Source organism: Palaemon carinicauda, chromosome 20, assembly GCF_036898095.1.
Source record: "Palaemon carinicauda isolate YSFRI2023 chromosome 20, ASM3689809v2, whole genome shotgun sequence".
Lineage (NCBI taxonomy): Eukaryota > Metazoa > Arthropoda > Malacostraca > Decapoda > Palaemonidae > Palaemon > Palaemon carinicauda.
The window spans coordinates 7,458,828-7,474,098 of NC_090744.1; positions in this window are offsets into that span (position 1 = coordinate 7,458,828).

Below are 15,271 nucleotides of genomic sequence, written 5' to 3' on the forward strand. Positions count from 1 at the left end.
TGAGGACGAATGTCCAAATAGGCACATTAAAAAATAATAACAATAATGCATACAAAAAAGATATTACCAAAGCAAAAAGAAAAATGCATGATAAAACCAAGATCATATATATGGTACATTGCTAGCAAATGATCATATGGTACCAAAAAACAAAAAAAACTTCTGACTTACATATGATTCGGTAACTTGATAAAGAATAATTGTTACCTTTGTCAGAAACAAAATACTCAGTTTTTAGTGCACAAACACGAATTCCTGGTACGTACACGTACCACGGTTTCGTACACACACACACACACACACACATATATATATATATATATATATAGGGCTGATATATTTTATTAGATGCTCATAGATTCTGTTATATATTTTATTTACATTTTTTTTTCTCTTTTCTTTTTTAACATTCCGGCTTATATATATTTTTATTAGATGCCGAGAGAAAAAATTATTTATATCCTTTTTTATTTTATTTATTATTTTTATTTTAAATGTTATTTTAAATGTATTTTTAACAATGCAAATGTAGAAAATTTCTTTAATTACATATTACTAGCGTACTAATCAGCTTTTCATACAACATCTTCCCGACAAATTACTCCCTTAGCGAATGAGGTGGCCACTCAAACAGCTTTGAACTGGATCAAATAGGGGGTATTGTCGGGGCTAGGCAACTCATTCCTTTTTAGCTGCTTGCTGTGCCGTAACTTACGCCAAACAAGGATGTTCACGGCGATAAATATCACCACCGTGAAACACAAACCAGCCAGTAGTATGGGGTGAAGAATTTCTTTATAAGTCGGTGACAGGTGGTCCTTTTCGGTAAGTTTCATCAACCGCTTTGCCACATGTCCGTTGTATGGGAGAGGAAGTGCTGGCATTGTAGAGGTCCACGTGAAGTTCGCGAAGTAGGCTCGTTCTCTGATGATTGTCCGTAGACCAGTCACCATGGAATTCGGGGAAGTCCCGACACAACCATCTGCTGCGACGAAGATATTGGTGAAGGACGTGGATCCGTCAGCGCATGATACATTGAAGCCGTCCTTGTCGTATCGTATCCACGAGCCATTATTCAGTCTGCAATTGAACTCTTTATTGTCAAAGGGATAAAGCTTATCCAGACAATTTTCACTTGTATGGGAGAGAGCACCGTCTAGCACTATACCTAACTCGCATGAATCCATTAAGTTTTTATGGAATTCAAATGATTCAGCTGTACATATTTTTCTATCCATTGCGTCTGAACAGTGAGTTAATTGAATTAAGTCTTTAATGACCGTATATGTTTCCTTGTCTGGGGAAATCAATACGTGTCCTGTCAAACTGGATATTACTGGATTTGAGTGATTCGTCATGAAAGTCGGAAATGGTGATATCCTGTAAGATTGCCAGGCATCAGAAGAATCAAAGGGAATTGTAATCCTAATCTTGTTATTATCTACGTTTACTGTAATTAGACTGTAATAAAATTCTAACCTATGTTCGTCTAACAAAGGAACAAAGCCTAGTTTATCCCTTCCGTTCTTCAGAATTAATTTTAAGTAACTTATAGGCAACAAATGGGGCGACAATACACCTTTAGTTGCTAACGTGATAGCTTCTACATAATCTTTGGATTTCTCAATGAAATGTGTAATTCTGTTATGTATGTGATCTATCTTTGAATCATAATACGTTAATGTTGCCAACAAATCCTGTACTTCCATAATTTGAACGATATTATCTGAATGTTCATTTAACAAATCCATAATTTTATTGATTGAAGCTAACTGGTTCCTTAGTTCTGACATAATCAATTCATCTTCATGAGTCAAGAACTCAATTTTCTTATTTTGATTACTAATTTTAAGACGATTGGAAATTCCTAAACCTAAACTTGCAACAGACCCAAAGATGCTTAATGCAGCATAAATAAACGGATTCCGTCTTTCTTTCTGTTCGTGTCCTACAGTCCACATCAAAAGGTCATAAGCCAAAGATCCTGTCTCGCCAGTCTTATTTTTCAAGTCATCAGATAGCATCTCTGCAACTTTTAATGTTGATCCAAGCAAACTCTTAGTAGTCAAATGAAAATGTCTTCTATGCAACTCATCCAATGATGCAGAAAACCTTGAAATGGCGGTTCTTAAGCTAATGACATCATTCTCTTGAAGAAAAATTGCTTGCATATTCACTTCTACAATTACGTTGGTTGATGTAATAAAAATGTCTTCTTGTCTTTCAACTATATTGCCATATTTAAAATATATATTTTTAGTCTTAGAGCTCATCCCATACGAGAAAAATGTCTGAGCGAACAATATCACTCCCAACAACGAAAAAATCATCTTGGAAACCTGTAACTAGAAAAAAATATATGTAATTACTCCTGTATTAAAAAGAAAACTTTTAATCACATAAAACAGAATAAAATTTTCCCTCACTTCTTTTCCTCTCTTTTCTTTTTAATTTCTTATGTGAGCCAATGGTACTATTCTCTCATCCGTGGGTTGGGCTACGTTTTGAATTCTAAACCTATTGGCCGTTAATGTTTCCAAAATGTTAAATGGGCCTTCAAACTTAGGTGTTAATTTATAGTTGAGCCCTTTTCTGACATTGATTTGAATATAGATGTCATCACCCACGGTATATGTTTTAGTTGGTTTCGCTATTTTATCATGATTCCTTTTCATTATGATTTGTGATTCTTCTAAATTCTTTCGAAGGATATCATATCGACTTATACTTGCATTTATACATTCTTTTAAAGGATTTGATAGATTAGTTGTAGGCGTTAATACATGGAAAGGTGTTCTAACTGGGGTACCATACAATGCTTCATGCCGTGAAATTTTAATTGATATATGATATGAATGATTCAGAGTACTCAGTGCCGCCGGTATTGCAATATCCCAGTTGGGGTCTGATCACCCTAGTGTTACCCTCAATATATATTAATATCTTCCTATTTGCTCTTTCCACTAGCCCATTCGACTCTGGGTGATATATCATGGTATTAATCTTCTTTATGTTGAGGAATTCACACAATGAGGTAAGAAAATGATTATTAAATTCACCACCCGAGTCTGAGATTATCATGTGTGGAATTCCATGTTTACAAATGTAACACTCGTAAAACTTCCTAGCGCATTCAATCGCAGTTTTAGTTTTAAGCGCTATTAGTTCTGTATATCGAGTTAAAGCATCTATAATTACTAAGAGGTGCTTATTTCCTCTGTCTGACTCGTAAAATCCTGTTAACAAATCTAAATGTATTCTTTCAAAGGGTTGATTGGGCACAGGATAAGCTCCTAGGCTGACAGGTGTTTTCGTATGCCCTTTGTTTTCCTGACATGTGCGACAATTAGCTATGTGTCTTTTTATATCTGTAAGCATTGTATGCCAATAAAACAATGATTTGGCTTTCTGTGACATTAATGAGAACCCAGGGTGTCCATGTAATGGATTTGAATGCAACCAATTCAGGACAGTGGAAATAAGTGAGATTGGTACTACTACCTGGTCGTTAGTTACATGTGGTGTATTGCGGGTTTTCCTTGTCACAGTCCTACACAGAATATTATCTTTGATTATATAATTCTGCTGCTTATACTTTATATATTCCTTTTCTTTATGATTGCCTTTCAAAGCATTTATAATTGTTTCTATTTTCTGATCTTTTCTTTGCTCAGTCTGTAACAATTCAGCGCTCCAGCCTAAATCTTCTTGTTCAGATATTGTTTTTACAATAAGCATGGATGTTGATATATCTATTAAATCAGCTAAAGGCTCCGTACAAGATGACACGGGGTTGCGTGATAATGCATCCGCAATGATATTTGCTTTCCCAGGTAAATACCAGATTCTTGCGCTAAAATCTTGAATGATCAAATGCCACCGAGTTCGTTTAGGGCTGTGGTTGAAGCCTTTAAAGAACTCTGTTAGTGGTTTATGGTCAGTAAGAACCTTAACGGGATAACCGTAAATTATGAACTTAAAATGCACTAGCGAATTAACAATAGCTAGTCCTTCCTTGTCTATTACTGCATACTTACTTTCGGAAGTTCTAAATTTTCGAGAATAAAAAGCTATCGGGAAAAACTGTTTATCATATTGATGAAGCAATACCCCTCCTACTCCTAAGTCTGAGGCGTCTGTTGCAATGAAGAATTCCTTACCGAAGTCAGGAAATTTTAAGATAGGAGAACTACACAGTTCATCTTTCAAAGTATTAAACGCCTGTTGATGTTGCTCAGACCATATGAAATCTACGCCCTTCTTCGTAAGATCAGTTAAAGGAGCGGCTATTATTGAATAGTTGCGTATAAAACGCCTGTAATATCCACTACAACCCAGAAATTGCTGTATTCCCTTGACATTAGTAGGTAAGGGAAAATTACGTATAGCCGACACCTTATCATGGACTACTTTAAGACCTTGGCTTGACACCATGAAACCCAAATATATTAATTCTGTTTTGAAAAATTCACACTTACTAATCTTTACCCTTAAGTTATGTTGTCTTAATCTCTGTAGTACTGGTTCTAACTTACGTAGATGTTCTTTTAAGGTGTTGGAAAAGATTACAAGATCATCCATATAGGCATGCAATATATCCCCTAAGAAGTCTCCAAACACTATGTTAATCATTCTTGTAAATGTTATAGGAGCACAACGTAAACCAAAAAGCATCCGTAAAAATTCATAATGTCCCCTGGCTGTGCTGAAGGCTGTGTATGGGATACTATCTTCTTCTAATGATATCTGGTGAAAGCCTTTAAGTAAGTCCAAACTGGTAAAATATTTATTCTGACCTAACAAAGACAAAATATCGTCAGTACATGGCACTGGGAATCGATCAGGGATCGTTTCCTCGTTTAGACGACGAAAGTCGACGCAGATACGCCATGTTCGATCTTTTTTTGGTACAACTATTAAAGGAAAATTATAAGGGCTGTTTGATTTTCTAATGACTCCTTCCTCTAACATTTTACCTACTTCATCATTTATTTCATTCTGGAATTTCATAGGGAGTCTGTATGAGGGTACATATATAATTTTCTGCTTGTCCTTTAACCTTATATGATGCTCGATCACATCTGTTTTTCCTAAGGATCCATCCGTAGTGGAAAAGACATCTTGATATTTAGATAAAAGTTCAAAAATTTTCTGCTGAATTTCTTCGTCTTGAATGTCCTTACTGACTTTATTTTTAATAGATCGCAAAAGGGATTCATCCGCAACTGATTTAGAGTGATTGATTTCAGCAACGGTAAGAATACGATGTTTATAAACTTCTACATCCAAGATATGTTGATTTTTGTGAATTACTAAAGTGTTATTTTAATGATTACAGACTTCGATATTACATTGCTGATGTGAGCCTACTGTATAAATAGCTTGTGTGACAGACAATCCGTTAGTTTTCAAAGTATCGGAAAGGATTAATATTTCAGATCCCGGTAGTGTTTTCTTTATTTGCACTATGAAATTCGAAGGTATGTTTGGTTCGATAGATTGCGTGCAAGATGATATTACGGGTGAACGAGAATTCTGCTGGGTCGCGTATATTATTTCTTTATTAGTGAGACAAGTTATTGGTTCTTCAACGTACGTTACGGTTACATTTATCTTCTCCTTTTTATCCAAAACTGACTTTAAGGTATTAGAAGACTTATAGAATTTCCCTTTGATATACACGCCGTGCTTGGCAGGAGCTAAGATAATGTTCTGATTTCCCATAGATGGGTATCCTATAATTACAGCTGGATACATATTAATGTTTTTTACAACAACAAATGTATCGGCAAACGTGCGATTACCGACTCTGAACTGAATATGAGTTATGCCTATGAAATTTAATTCATTATTTCCTATACCTGAAAGTCTAATTCCTGATTTTTCAATCGGAAAGTTCGAAAACAACAAATAATGCGTCTTCAAATCCATAATATTACGTGGACTACCAGAGTCAAAAAATAACGTAAAGGATTTGTGTTCTAAATTTACAGCATATAAGGTTGGCCGTAACTCATTTTGGCTTATTATTGTATGAATTCGTTGTAAATCTACGGGAGCATGCACTGTTTTACTTAATTCGGCCGTGTGTTTCATAGAAAAATCTATTGTCTCACAATTATCTGATAAAACATTAAATTGATTATTCAATACTATTGATGTTGACATGAATGACCTTGACCCAACATCACTCTCTTCCCCTCTAGAGTTAACTATGTGGTATTTGCTTTGCTCTGCACATTCTGAAAATTAGACTGACCTTGCGAGGTCTGGTTTGACGGCCCAGGCTCAGCGATGTTTGAAGAAGTGTTTGTTTGTTTCGGACTCTGAACTGCATTGACATTTGGTTGTTTCTTCTTATTGTTAAAATGAGGATTTTTCTTTTTATTTCCATATGGAACTGACTGTGGAATTGACTGTGTATTTCTAGGATATTGTTGTGTCTTAAGCGAGTAACATTGACTATAAGAATGCGTTGCTGTGTTGTGAACTGAGCAAAATTTCGTTCTACAGTCTGCGCTTATGTGACCTTGACGTTTGCAGTTGTAACACGTCACTCCCGCTACTGGACTGTTAATTACGTTCACTGTTTGTGGTTTTGTTTCATTCTTAGCAAAAACTTGAGTTAACACGGGATCGAGATCTGGACACTTGGACATGTGTTTCTTTATATGTTTATAGACATCCAATTCCGTACTTGCAGGCGTTAACTTCTTATCAAAGCACCGCACTAAAGCTTCAGGCAACATAAGTGTCATGCAAGTTAAATACATTAATCGTAAAAAATCTTTCACGGAGATGTTATCGTTAGTAACCCAAGTGGAATTACCTAAAATGTCCTGATATTTGTTAAGCCTATCAGCTATGAGAGCTGCTCTCTCAATAACATTAAGCCGATTCATAGTGGTTTGATTAAGTGTATTTCGTAACGTTAACACTACATCCAAGGCTTCCTCACCCCCATGGATCGCGCGTAACCTAACTTTGAAATCATCCTAAGTAACTGCTTCTTGAAATGAAACACCTCTTAAATACGCACTCGCATCCCCCTTAGAAAAATCTATAAAACTTTTAGCTTCTTGTAATTGTACAAAAGGATCTACGATTTGTTTGGCATTTAAATGGGCATCAACGGATGAAATCCATGACTCCACATTTTGTGGCAAGAACCCGTTGACCCGACCTTGAAAAGGAAGGATTGCTGACCTGGCATTTACAAGCGTCACAATTGGAGGAGGATTAGCCTGGCCTACACCACTAGGTCCAGGGGTAGGGCTGACAGGAGGAGCCATGACTGCTTTATTTTTTTTTTCTATCTCTTTGACCCCTTGCAATTCTATCAAAATATCTATATGAGTACAGACGCCCACTGCGTAAACGCATATGTATAATAAAATTCCCCCAACAATGTTACTAATCCCAAAACATTTCCCCAAGAGTTTTTGAAAGAAAAAGGAATTAGCACAAAGAAAGAAAAATTCTAAATGAGAATTCGGAGTTTCCTATAACAAAGTTTAGCAATTCACTCACCCCAGTAATAATCGACTAACGACTTGTGATAACTACACTTCACTGCCCAAACTGGAATGAATACAAAATATCTGTACTTAGCTTATATATGAAGTCGACACGTCCTCTCTCTCTCTCTCTCTCTCTCTCTTGATGTTTTGTTAGCGATGTCTCGTTCTAGTTTCTTGTTGAATGTAGTTCTTCCTGGATATGTCTTGCAATTGTTGAACGCCAGTCCTTGGGTTTCCTAGGATGTTGATTGAAGATTCAGATTGTATTCTAACATATGTTGATGTTAGCTTTTCCGTTGGACTTAGTCAAAATTGTAGATTCTTGTAGATAATGTTGAGTTCTTGAATATCTTTCTCAGGTTTTACAGCTTTTATTTTGAAGTCTTGAAGATCTTTCCCTGGTTTTACAGCTTTTATGTTGAAGTCTTGAAGTTTTTTCTCTAGTTCTTAGAGTTTAACCGCTGTCTTAGAGTTTAATCGCTGCCACCATTTATTGGCGTGCTACTGTTATAAGCACACATTGAGTATGAGTTGTTTTCAGATGTATGTAAATGGTAACTGAATACATCTTAATAGTTTTTAAGTCTTTATTCTATAAAAACAACAGAGTTAAACATCTCCATCACTGGAGGAAGCTGGGTTGGTCCAGATGACCAATTCTGGTGAAGTTTAGATATGAACTGACTAAATTATCGATATCACAGATATCGTATGCTTGGTTTACTTTAGCCACGTCACAAAATCGGAGACACCTGCATCCGGTGACGTCACAAACTTTCACACGATGAGACAATGTGTTGACGTTTAAGAAGAATGTCAAATTGCTGAGACTTGCATTGTATGTCCTGTTTATGATTTGAATGACTACAGCAAATCCCAGGGTTAGCTCCTCCAACCAACATGACATATTACGTCATTTGTTTTAAACATGTAATATTAACTATTCTAATCATTACATATATATATATATATATATATATAGATCAGCAAATCTATATGTATACATGTGTCTATATACATTTATATACATGTATATTTACATTTATATACTGTATATGCATATATATATATATATATATATACACACAGAGAGAGAGAGAGAGAGAGAGAGAGAGAGAGAGAGAATTTATATACAGTATATATATGTATACATATATATATATATATATATATGTGTGTGTGTGTGTGTGTGTGTGTGTGTGGGTGCGAGTGTGTGCATATGTGTGTGAACATTAGCACTTGTTTGACCTACTTTCATAGTCTGTCTTCTTTTCATAAAAAAAGAAAAAAGTGATTATTGCCCAATACATTGATTACCTAAAAGGCAAAAAAAAAAAAAATCCTCTCCTCATTTCTAATCAAATAATAAATTGAGTTCCTTTATCTAATCCTGTAAAAATCCACCAAAGTAACTATGTTGTTATTTAAATTTCTATCAGTTCATCAATTCATAAGAAATAAAAAAAAAAAATAGATCAGGTTTTTGTCAGATCTACATTGTGAAACATAATTCGATTATAAATTGCTTTCATCTTCTAAACCTAGACGAATCTTTATCAACTTTAAGCACCTGAGTGTTTATGATTTATTTATGTTTTCAATTAAAATATTAGGTTTCTTTGAGACCCTGGAAAGAGGTAGTATTTCAAAAGCTGGTAAATGTTATTCAGACAAGGGCCTTGAGTGGTCGAACCACACTTAAAAATTTGCATTAAAAACCGTTAAAAATCCTGTAATAAATGTTGCAAGAGATTTACCGTTTTATAAAAGGATATATTGACGTAAAGGAGGGATATTACGGTTACCAATCCGTAAAAGATAATAGCAAAGTAGGGTAAAATTACGGTCGCCTGTATTTTACTTAAATACGGCTGAAGACAGTATTGTTTTCCGGAGAATTTTTTTTTCTAAACAGATGCAATTTTGAAGAAAATTTTTTCTTGGCTGTATACAGCCCTGACATATTTATTCTTAGCCTGAGAAGACTTGTCTCATTGAAATTATAGAAGATTTCTACTTAATCTGAAAAGGTTTATCTTGGTTTCATCTTTTATGAAAAATCTAAAGTCAGCTCTTAGTAAAATTATAATCGAAGCTGTAATGATTCTGAAGCTGTAGAAGACTTATACTTAGTCTGAAATGACTTAGCTCTAGATTTTACGTAAGAGAAATCTACGTACAGCTCTTAGTAATTTAGATTTAGCAGTGAGATTAGTGTTACAGTATTGACATGAGTCAAGGTGCGACAATTAAACAATCACCAACTGATTTAGTAGATTTGAGAACAAAGCCCTCAGGAGGAAATTGGGAATTGAATGGTAGGAAAGTCTTAGAAATGAGACTATAACAGAGATTACTCGAGTGCCATATGTGGATGAGATCATGGTGAGGGGCAGATGGAAATGGCTTGGGAATGCTTTTCGCTCTCCCCAAGAGAAATTAGTTCATCAAAAGTTAAACTGAGCTCCACAAAGCACTAGAAGAGTTAGAAGACCCAGGCCTACATGACTGAGCACTATGAAGCGTGAAGTGGGGGACGATGAATGGAGAAGTATTGAATTAAAAGCTCAAGATAGAGACAACTGGTGAAATCTAACCTAGGCCCTTTAAGGCAATGGGTGTAGGAGGAAATGATGATGATAATTATGTATCATAACACAAGACGAGCTGTAATCCTTCTGATATTTCGAGTGCTCTATGAAATATGAAAATTAAAAACAGAATCATAATAAAGTAGGCGATCAATGTAATATCGCCTTTGTATATCAATTATAATCAACTTTCTTCAGAATTTGGGGAAAACATAAAATTATTATAGAAACATTATACGAAACCTCACACAGTTACAGAATATTCCACTCACCGCGGTCCTTATTTCCAAAGTCTGTGAAGTAAAAGTTTGTAGGCGAAGCTTCCATGACTCTGTAGATTTTTTTTTTTTTTTTTGTCTTTGAAGTTTGTATTCGAGAAGATGACTGAATCTACATTCTCTTGGCACTGACCCTAACCTTTAATAAAGATTTACAAATAAATGTACGGCTCCTGATGTTTATTGAGGGAATATGGATGATGCTAGGATGCCTTTAAAGCATTCTATAGGATTTATGAACATAACGAAAGGTTTTTGAAATAAAAGTTGAATGAATATGAACATACACACGCAAGCACACGTGCACATATTATTATTATTATTATTATTATTATTATTATTATTATTATTATTATTATTATTATTATTATTATTATTATTATTATTATTATTAATTGCTAAGCTTAACATTAATTGGAAAAACAGGATGCTATAAGCCCAAGGGCTCCAACTGATATACATAGACCAGTAAGGAAAGGAAATAAAGAAATAAATAAACTATTTAAGATGTAATGAACAATGAATATAATACATATATATATATATATATATATATATACATATATATATACTATATATATGTATGAATATATGTATATATATATATATATATATATATATACATATATATATATATATATATATACACAGGTAGATATATATCCTCATGAAATTGGAACTAGATATCTTATGAGAATCATAATGCATATTGTTATTCCTTCTCAATGTAGATGATGTTAAAAAGGAAAAGCAAATTTGTTCCGATTTGGTTTTGGACATTAATGACAGATTTTGCCTTCAAGACACAAGACAAAATTGTGAATGCCAGAGATATGTCTTGTTGTGCCCAACAAGAATTTAATTGCTCGTTTTATCCTCGGTATTACTGTCTGCTTTTTTCTCTTGCTCCGAGAAAATTAACTCGAGGGAATAATTCTTCCATTTATATTTTGGTTCTCATATTAATGATGTGAAATAATGCCTATTACCTCTGCCAACGAAGTTTGGAGAAGGTTATGTTTTCACCATGTTTTTTTTCTTTGTCCGATTGTCTGTTTGTGTATGAACAACTTTCAGACCTCAATTTTCACATGGGGAGATCGGTACGAGCAAATATACCGTTAAGTAAGAAACCAATTTCAGCTATTTATGACCACGCATTTAAATCTGGTCATGCCATTTCTAAGGAATATTTCAAAATTACGAACAGACATAGTAACGTCAGCCAGCTGAGAATCTTAGAATCTTTATACATTTTTAAGACAAAACCCAGCTTGAATGAGGGCTTACCTGTTCAGTTACCGGTGACCCATTGCTCCATTTGGTCTGTGGGTTGCTGGGGTGGTGGATGGGTGGTCATCATTTCCTGCGGGTGACTAGGTATATTAGTTATTGAGTCTTTTATATAGTTATATAGTTTTGTGTAATAAGTCGTTTTTAAGGTTTTATGTTCCTTGATTGCTTGATTTTAGAGCTAGTTGATCAGTTCATGAAAGTGTATCTTCCTAACTATATACTTAGGATGATTTTATTAATTTTATTAATTTTACATATGATAATTGGTGATAGGCTGAAGATGACATAAGTTATGTCGAAAGCTCCCGAATAAAGATGATAGCAGCATTGACTATTTTATTCCTACTTATATATATATATATATATATATATATATACATACATGTATGTGTGTGTTTGTATATGTAAGTGTGTGTGTAGAGAGAAATGTTATGAAAACATGGAACAATAGGTCAGGATATTTATAAAAATCAAGGTATTCATAGAAATAAAAATAAACAAATATAAGATAATTTTTCAACGTGTAACTCCTGACATGGAAATCGGAATATATTTAGTGTGTGCGTTTGTGTACGTGAGTCAATCTCAAATCATTAATTCAAATGCACCAAACTTTTGCTAAACCTTCTTTTGTTTCTAATATTCCAGGAATGTATCTTTTTGTCGTCAGGGTCAGGCTATTGTTTTCCTGTCATTCCTTTCTTCGAAAGACCTTTCTAAAAGGCCCAGTCAATGAAAAATGTCGAGCGAATATGATCTCATTGTCCATTAGTGAAAACAAAAGATTATTATTTCTGTTCTCTTTTTTTCTCGGATTGGAGCCCTGCACTGTTGAAGATCACCGAGTCCTAACATATTCAGCCCTTTTAAAAGATAGCTTTATCTGATATCGATACTGTTATAATTATCATTATTACTAGCAAAGATACCTGGCTATAACCCTAGCTGGAAAAGCAGGATGCTATAAGCCCAGGGGCCCCAACAGGGAAAACTATTACTAGCCAAGATACTTGGCTATAACCCTAGTTGGAAAAGCAGGAAGCTATAAGCCCAGGGGCCCCAGCAGGGAAAACTATTACTAACCAAGATACTTGGCTATAACCCTAGTTGGAAAAGCAGGATGCTATAAGCCCAGGGGCCCCAGCAGGGAAAACTATTACTAGCCAAGATACTTGGCTATAACCCTAGTTGGAAAAGCAGGAAGCTATAAGCCCAGGGGCCCCAGCAGGGAAAATTATTACTAGCCAAGATACTTGGCTATAACCCTAGTTGGAAAAGCAGGAAGCTATAAGCCCAGGGGCCCCAGCAGGGAAAACTATTACTAACCAAGATACTTGGCTATAACCCTAGTTGGAAAAGCAGGATGCTATAAGCCCAGGGGCCCCAACAGGGAAAACTATTACTAGTCAAGATACTTGGCTATAACCCTAGTTGGAAAAGCAGGAAGCTATAAGCCCAGGGTCCCCAGCAGGGAAAACTATTACTAGCCAAGATACTTGGCTATAACCCTAGTTGGAAAAGCAGGAAGCCATAAGCCTAGGGGCCCCAGCAGGGAAAACTATTACTATCCAAGATACTTGGCTATACCCTAGTTGGAAAAGCAGGAAGCTATAAGCCCAGGGTCCCCAGCAGGGAAAACTATTACTAGCCAAGATACTTGGCTATAACCCTAGTTGGAAAAGCCGGAAGCCATAAGCCTAGGGGCCCCAGCAGGGAAAACTATTACTATCCAAGATACTTGGCTATACCCTAGTTGGAAAAGCAGGAAGCTATAAGCCCAGGGTCCCCAGCAGGGAAAACTATTACTAATCAAGATACTTGGCTATAACCCTAGTTGGAAAAGCAGGAAGCCATAAGCCTAGCGGCCCCAGCAAGGAAAACTATTATTATCCAAGATACTTGGCTATAATCCTAGTTGGAAAAGCAGGAAGCTATAAGCCCAGGGTCCCCAGCAGGGAAAACTATTACTAGCCAAGATATTTGGCTATAACCCTAGTTGGAAAAGCAGGAAGCCATAAGCCTAGGGGCCCCAGCAGGGAAAACTATTACTATCCAAGATACTTGGCTATAACCCTAGTTGGAAAAGCAGGAAGCTATAAGCCCAGGGTCCCCAGCAGGGAAAACTATTACTAGCCAAGATACTTGGCTATAACCCTAGTTGGAAAAGCAGGAAGCCATAAGCCTAGGGGCCCCAGCAGGGAAAACTACTGCACTGTATTTGTTCTGTGGCTACTTTCCTCTTAGTAAGGGTAGAAGAGACTCTTTAGCTATGGTAAGCAGCTCTTCTAGGAGAAGGACACTCCAAAATCAAACCATTGTTCTCTAGTCTTGGGTAGTGCCATAGCCTCTGTACCATGGTCTTCCACTGTCTTGGGTTAGAGTTCTCTTGCTTGAGGGTACAATCAGGCACACTATTCTATTTAATTTCTCTTCCTCTTGTTTTGTTAAAGTTTTCATAGTTTATATAGGAAATATTTATTTTAATTTTACTCATCTTAAAATATTTTATTTTTCCTTCTTTCCTTTCCTTACTGGGCTATTTTCCCTGTTGGGGCCCCTGGGCTTATAGCATTTTGCTTTTCCAGCTAGGGTTGTAGCTTAGCAAATAATAATAATAATAATAATAATAATATCCAAGATACTTGGCTATAACCCTAGTTATGGTTATCGTTATGGTTATCATTATTGTTATCGTTATCATTATCGTTATCATTATCATTATTATTACTATTATTATTATTATTATTATTATCATTATTATTACTATTATTATTGGATAACTCACAACACCAGTTGGAAAAGCAGGATGCTAGGGGTCCAATAGAAATAAAACCCAGTGAGAAAAACACATAAGACAACATATAGAATAAATTTCATATACCTGAGAGTACTCTCAAGCAAGAGAACTCTAACCAAAGACAATGGAAAACCATGGTACAGTGGCTAGGGCACTAAACATCAATAAAGAACAATTGTTTGATTCTGGAGTATCCTCAAAGAGGAGCTACTTACCATAGCTAAAGAGTCTCTTCTACCCTTACCAAGTGGAAAGTAGCTACTGAACAATTACATCGCATTACTTAACACATTAAGTGTTTTATTCGCTGATTGTCAGGTGTATGAGGAAAAATGAGAATGCAAAAAATGAGCCGTAACCATAAAGGGATCCAATATGCCAAATATAAACTATTTAGGTGTTCATTGGTTATAACCAGTTTTCAATGAAAATTGAATTTTAGATATGAAAATCACTTAATAACAATATCGAACCTAACTCCACTATAACAAAATCTTCCCAGTCTAAATGAAAGTAGTTCCATGAGGAGTAGTATTCCTGAAATATTATTTGTAAAAAAATTCTTTTGAATTTATAAGTATCATAATAAGAGGCTTCATATTCTCGAAGTATATTTTTCCAGAATTTCGGGGCCTAAGTATAATAGAATAAGAGCAATAATCATTGTGTCGTAATGGCTTGTCTTAATTGAAACGTAAATGATATCTTGTAATATTGCACGTAAGGTATCTTACCGAGGGCGTAATACTTGAGAGAGAGAGAGAGAGAGAGAGAGAGAGAGAGAGAAGA